A 7,500-nucleotide genomic window follows, 5' to 3' on the forward strand; every position below is an offset into this window, starting at 1 on the left:
TAAAATTCGTTTTGGAGTAGAATTAATTCTTCCTCAGCCACTCCTGTTTCCTCACTCCTGGCATTTACGAATAGACTATATAGACTGATAACCCAGTCTGGTATTCTAAGCAATAAAATTTCTTGGAATTTTTGAGACATGTCTCTTCCGCGTTTCCATGTGAGCACAATACACTTGAAAGACTGATAATCCAATCTGGTATTATAAACAATAACATTTACTGAAATATTAGACATGTCTCTTTTCAGTGTTTCCAGGTGAGCACAATACATTTGAAAGACTGACAGCCTAGTCTGGTATTCTAAGCAATAATATTTCCTGAAATCTAAGAGACATATCTCTTTTCAGCGTTTCCATGTGAGCACAATACACTTGAAAGACTGATAACCCAGTCTGGTATTCTAAGCAATAAAATTTCTTGAAATGTTTGAGACATGTCTCTTTTCAGCGTTTCCATGTGAGCACAATACACTTCAAAGACTGTTAACACAGTCTGGTATTCTAAGCAATAAAATTTCCTGAAATCTTCGAGACGTCTCTCTTCAGCGTTTCCAGGAGAGCACAATACACTTCAAAGACTGATAACCCAGTCTGGTATTCTAAACAATGAAATTACTTGAAATCTTTAGGACATGTATTTTCAACATTTCAAGGCGAGCACAATACACTTTAATGTGATAACCCAGTCTGGTACTTTAAGCAATAAAATTACTTTAAATCTTTGAGACATGTCTATTTTCAGCATTTCCAGGTGAGCACCATACACTTGAAAGACTGATAATCCAGTCTGGTATTCTAAGCAATAAAATTTCTTGAAATCGTTGAGACATGTCTCTTCTCAGCGTTTCCAGGTGAGCACCATACACTTGAAAGACTGATAACCCAGTCTGTTACTTTAAGCAATAATATTTCTTGAAATCATTAAGACGTGATGTCTATTTTCAGCATTTCCACGTGAGCAAAATACACTTGAAATACTGATAAATCAGTCTGGTATTCTGAGCAATAAATTTTTTTTTCAAATCTTTGAGCCATGTCTCTTTTCAGTTTTTCCAGGTGAGCACAAAACACTTGAAATACTGATAACCCAGTCTGGTATTCTAAGCAATAAAATTTCTTGAAATTTTTAAGAAATGTCTCTTTTCAGTTTTTCCAGGTGAGCACAATACACTTGAAATACTGATAACCCAGTCTGGTATTCAAAGCAATAAAATTTTTTGAAATCTTTGAGACATGTCTCTTTTCAGCGTTTCCAGGTGAGCACAACTTGAAAGACTGGTAACCCAGTCTGGTATTCTAAGGAAAAAATTTCTTGAAATCTTTGGGACATCACTTTTCAGCATTTCCAGGTAAGCACAATACACTTGAAAGACTGATAACCCAGTCTGGTATTCTAAGCAATAAAATTTCTTGAAATCATTGAGATATGCCTCTTTTCAGCGTTTCCAAGTAAGCACAATACACTTGAAAGACTGATAACATAATTTGTTATTCTAAGCAATAAAATTTCTTGAAATCATTGACATATGTCTCTTTTCAGTGTTTCCAGGTGAACACAATACACTTGAAAGACTGATAACCCAGTCTGGTATTCTAAGCAATAAAATTTCTTGAAATCTTTGAGACATGTCTCTTTTCAGCATTTCCATGTGAGCACAATACACTTGAAAGACTGATATAGTCTGGTATTCTAAGCAATAAAATTTCTTGAAATCTTTGATACATGTCTCTTTTTGGCATTTCCAAGTGAGCACAATACACTTGAAAGACTGATAACCCAGTCTGGTATTCTAAGCAATAAAATTTCTTGAAATCTTTGAGATATGTATCTTTTCAGCGTTTCCATGTGAGCACAATACACTAAGACTGATAACCCAGTCTGGTATTCTAAGGTATAAAATTTCTTTAAATCATTGAGACATACAGTATCTCTTTTCAGCGTTTCCATGTGAGCACAATACACTAAGACTGATAACCCAGTCTGGTATTCTAAACAATAAAATTTCTTGAAATCTTTTAGACATGTCTCTTTTCAGCATTTCCAAGTGTGCACAATACAATTGAAAGAATGATAACAATCTGGTATTCTAAGCAATAAAATTTCTTGAAATCTAAGAGACATATCTCTTCTCAGCATTTCCAGGTGAGCACCAAACACTTGAAAGACTGATAATCCAGTCTGGTATTCTAAGCAATAAAATTTCTTGAAATCGTTGAGACATGTCTCTTCTCAGCGTTTCCAGGTGAGCACAATACACTTGAAAGACTGATAATCCAGTCTGGTATTCTAAGCAATAAAATTTCTTGAAATCATTGAGACATGTCTCTTCTCAGCGTTTCCAGGTGAGCACCATACACTTGAAAGACTGATAATCCAGTCTGGTATTCTAAGCAATAAAATTTCTTGAAATCATTGAGACATGTCTCTTCTCAGCGTTTCCAGGTGAGCACCATACACTTGAAAGACTGATAACCCAGTCTGGTACTTTAAGCAATAAAATTTCTTGAAATCATTAAGACGTGATGTCTATTTTCAGCATTTCCAGGTGAGTACAATACACTTGAAAGACTGATAACCCAGTCTAGTATTCTAAGCAATAATATTTCTTGAAATCTTTGAGACTTGTCTCTTTTCAGTGTTTCCAGGTGAGCACAATACACTTGAGAGACTGATAACCCAATCTGGTATTCTAAGCAATAAAATTTCTTGAAATCTTTAAGACATGTCTATTTTAAGCATTTCCACGTGAGCAAAATACACTTGTAAAATTGATAAATCAGTCTGGTATTCTAAGCAATAAATTTTTTTTCAAATCTTTGAGCCATGTCTCTTTTCAGTTTTTCCAGGTGAGCACAAAACACTTGAAATACTGATAACCCAGTCTGGTATTCAAAGCAATAAAATTTCCAGAAATCTTTGAGCCATGTCTCTTTTCAGCGTTTCCAGGCGAGCACAAATTGAAAGACTGGTAACCCAGTCTGGTATTCTAAGCAATAAAATTTTTTGAAATCATTGAGAGATATCTCTTTTCAGCATTTCCAGGTGAGCACAACTTGAAAGACTGGTAACCCAGTCTGGTATTCTAAGGAAAAAATTTCTTGAAATCTTTGGGACATCACTTTTCAGCATTTCCAGGTAAGCACAATACACTTGAAAGACTGATAACCCAGTCTGGTATTCTAAGCAATAACATTTCTTGAAATCATTGAGATATGCCTCTTTTCAGCGTTTCCAAGTAAGCACAATACACTTGAAAGACTGATAACATAATTTGTTATTCTAAGCAATAAAATTTCTTGAAATCATTGACATGTGTCTCTTTTCAGTGTTTCCAGGTGAACACAATACACTTGAAAGACTGATAACCCAGTCTGGTATTCTAAACAATAAAATTTCTTGAAATCTTTGAGACATGTCTCTTTTCAGCATTTCCATGTGAGCACAATACACTTGAAAGACTGATATAGTCTGGTATTCTAAGCAATAAAATTTCTTGAAATCTTTGATACATGTCTCTTTTTGGCATTTCCAAGTGAGCACAATACACTTGAAAGACTGATAACCCAGTCTGGTATTCTAAGCAATCAAATTTCTTGAAATCTTTGAGATATGTATCTTTTCAGCGTTTCCATGTGAGCACAATACACTAAGACTGATAACCCAGTCTGGTATTCTAAGGTATAAAATTTCTTTAAATCATTGAGACATACAGTATCTCTTTTCAGCGTTTCCATGTGAGCACAATACACTAAGACTGATAACCCAGTCTGGTATTCTAAACAATAAAATTTCTTGAAATCTTTTAGACATGTCTCTTTTCAGCATTTCCAAGTGTGCACAATACAATTGAAAGAATGATAACAATCTGGTATTCTAAGCAATAAAATTTCTTGAAATCTAAGAGACATGTCTCTTCTCAGCATTTCCAGGTGAGCACCAAACACTTGAAAGACTGATATTCCAGTCTGGTATTCTAAGCAATAAAATTTCTTGAAATCATTGAGAGATATCTCTTTTCTGCATTTCCAGGTGAGCACAATACACTTGAAAGACTGATAACCGAGTAAGGTATAAGCAATCAAATTTCTTGAAATCTTTGAGACATGTCTCTTTTTAGTTTTTCCATGTGAGCACAATACACATGAAATACTGATAACCCAGTCTGGTATTTTAAGCAATAAAATTCCTTGAAATCTTTGGGACATGTTTATTTTAAGCATTTCCACGTGAGCAAAATACACTTGTAATATTGATAAATCAGTCTGGTATTCTAAGCAATAATTTTTTTTTCAAATCTTTGAGCCATGTCTCTTTTCAGTGTTTCCAGGTGAGCACAATACACTTTAAATACTGATAACAAAGTCTGGTATTCTAAGCAATAAAATTCCTTGAAATCTTTGGGACATGTCTATTTCAAGCATTTCCACGTGAGCAAAATACACTTGTAAGATTGATTTATCTGGTATTCTAAGCAATAATTTTTTTTCAAGTCTTTGAGCCATGTCTCTTTTCAGTGTTTCCAGGTGAGCACAATACACTTGAAAGACTGATAACCCCGTCAGGTATTCTAAGCAATAAAATTTCTTGAAATTTTTAAGAAATGTCTCTTTTCAGTTTTTCCAGGTGAGCACAATACACTTGAAATACTGATAACCCAGTCTGGTATTCAAAGCAATAAAATTTTTTGAAATCTTTGAGACATGTCTCTTTTCAGCGTTTCCAGGTGAGCACAACGTGAAAGACTGGTAACCCTGTCTGTTACTATAAGCAATAAATTTTTTTGAAATCTTTGAGACATGTCTCTTTTCAGCATTTCCAGGTGAGCACAATACATTTCAAAGACTGGTAACCCAGTCTGGTATTCTAAGCAAAAAAATTTCTTGAAATTTTTGAGACGAGTCTTTTCAGCATTTCAAGGTAAGCACAAAACACTTGAAAGACTGATAGTCTGGTATTCGAACCAATAAAATTTCTTGAAATCTTTGAGACATACCTCTTCAGCGTTTCCAGGCGACCAAAATACACTTGAAAGATTGATAACCCAGTCTGGTATTCGAAGCAATAAAATTTCTTGAAATCATTGACATATATCTCTTTTCAGCATTTCCAGGTGAGCATAACTTGAAAGACTGGTAACCCAGTCTGGTATTCTAAGGAAAAAATTTCTTGAAATCTTTGGGACATCACTTTTCAGCATTTCCAGGTAAGCACAATACACTTGAAAGACTGATAACCCAGTCTGGTATTCTAAGCAATAAAATTTCTTGAAATCATTGAGATATGCCTCTTTTCAGCGTTTCCAAGTAAGCACAATACACTTGAAAGACTGATAACATAATTTGTTATTCTAAGCAATAAAATTTCTTGAAATCATTGACATATGTCTCTTTTCAGTGTTTCCAGGTGAACACAATACACTTGAAAGACTGATAACCCAGTCTGGTATTCTAAACAATAAAATTTCTTGAAATCTTTGAGACATGTCTCTTTTCAGCATTTCCATGTGAGCACAATACACTTGAAAGACTGATATAGTCTGGTATTCTAAGCAATAAAATTTCTTGAAATCTTTGATACATGTCTCTTTTTGGCATTTCCAAGTGAGCACAATACACTTGAAAGACTGATAACCCAGTCTGGTATTCTAAGCAATCAAATTTCTTGAAATCTTTGAGATATGTATCTTTTCAGCGTTTCCATGTGAGCACAATACACTAAGACTGATAACCCAGTCTGGTATTCTAAGGTATAAAATTTCTTTAAATCATTGAGACATACAGTATCTCTTTTCAGCGTTTCCATGTGAGCACAATACACTAAGACTGATAACCCAGTCTGGTATTCTAAACAATAAAATTTCTTGAAATCTTTTAGACATGTCTCTTTTCAGCATTTCCATGTGAGCACAATACACTTGAAAGACTGATATAGTCTGGTATTCTAAGCAATAAAATTTCTTGAAATCTTTGATACATGTCTCTTTTTGGCATTTCCAAGTGAGCACAATACACTTGAAAGACTGATAACCCAGTCTGGTATTCTAAGCAATCAAATTTCTTGAAATCTTTGAGATATGTATCTTTTCAGCGTTTCCATGTGAGCACAATACACTAAGACTGATAACCCAGTCTGGTATTCTAAGGTATAAAATTTCTTTAAATCATTGAGACATACAGTATCTCTTTTCAGCGTTTCCAGGTGAGCACAATACACTAAGACTGATAACCCAGTCTGGTATTCTAAGCAATAAAATTTCTTGAAATTCTTGAGACAGGTCTCTTTTCAGCGTTTCCAGGTGAGCACAATACACTTGAAAGACTGATGTCCAGTCTGGTATTCTAAGCAATAGAATTTCTTGAAATCTTTGAGACATGCCTCTTTTCGGCATTTCCAGGTAAGCACAATACAATTGAAAGACTGATAACCCAGTCTGGTATTCTAAGCAATAAAATTTCTTGAAATCTTTGAGACATGCCTCTTTTCGGTGTTTCCAGGTGAGCACAAACTTAAAAGGCTGATAACCCAGTCTGGTATTCTAAGCAATAAATTTTTTTGAAATTGAGACGTCTCTTTTCAGCGTTTCCATGTGAGCACAATACATTTGAAAGACTGATAACCCAGTCTGGTATTCTAAGCAAAATTTCTTGAAATCTTTGAGACATATGTCTCTTCAGCGTTTCCATGTGAGCGCATTACACTTGAAAGACTGATATAGTCTGGTATTCTAAGCAATAAGATCTATTTTGAAATCTTTGAGACATGTTTCTTTTCAGCATTTCCAGGTGAGCACAATACACTTGAAAGACTGATAACCCTGTCTGGTATTCTAAGCAATAAAATATTTTGAAATCTTTGAAACATGCCTCTTTCAGCGTTTCCAGGTGAGCACAATACAATTGAAAGACTGATAACCCAGTCTGGTATTCTAAGCAGTAAAATTTCTTGAAATCTTTGAAACATGCCTCTTTTCAGTGTTTCCAAGTGAGCACAATACAACTGAAGGTCATTATCTTATATGCTCTTCTCTTTATCCAATTCAGAGGCGCTTGGAAACTAGTCGAATTCATGACGAGCTAAGTTTCGTTTGAATAACTTACATTTAGGCAGGAAAGTGGAGATGATAGATTTTACTTTGTTAAGGTTGACATCAATTCCTTGCAACTGCAAATCAATGAATGAATTTTGTGAATATATCTGACAAATAAACAATGGCATTCTTGGTGTTTTTTTTTATTCCATTACACTCCTTGAACCTTTCCATCTTTGATAAAACGGACATAAGCAAAAAGCAAAAATTAATTCCCTGATAGAGTGGACTCGTCCAACTGCAAGTCTATGAAATATATTTTGTCATTCAGAGTTTGTAAAAATAAAGAAAATACAAGCTCTACAGTATATTACTTAAATGCTCTAAATGCTACACTGTCGCCACCAACAGCCCCCTTTTGTGTCACCGCCCCCCCCCCCCACTCCCCCTTTTGTATCACCGAACACCGATA

The sequence above is a fragment of the Palaemon carinicauda genome, chromosome 19, assembly GCF_036898095.1.
Source record: "Palaemon carinicauda isolate YSFRI2023 chromosome 19, ASM3689809v2, whole genome shotgun sequence".
Taxonomy (NCBI): domain Eukaryota; kingdom Metazoa; phylum Arthropoda; class Malacostraca; order Decapoda; family Palaemonidae; genus Palaemon; species Palaemon carinicauda.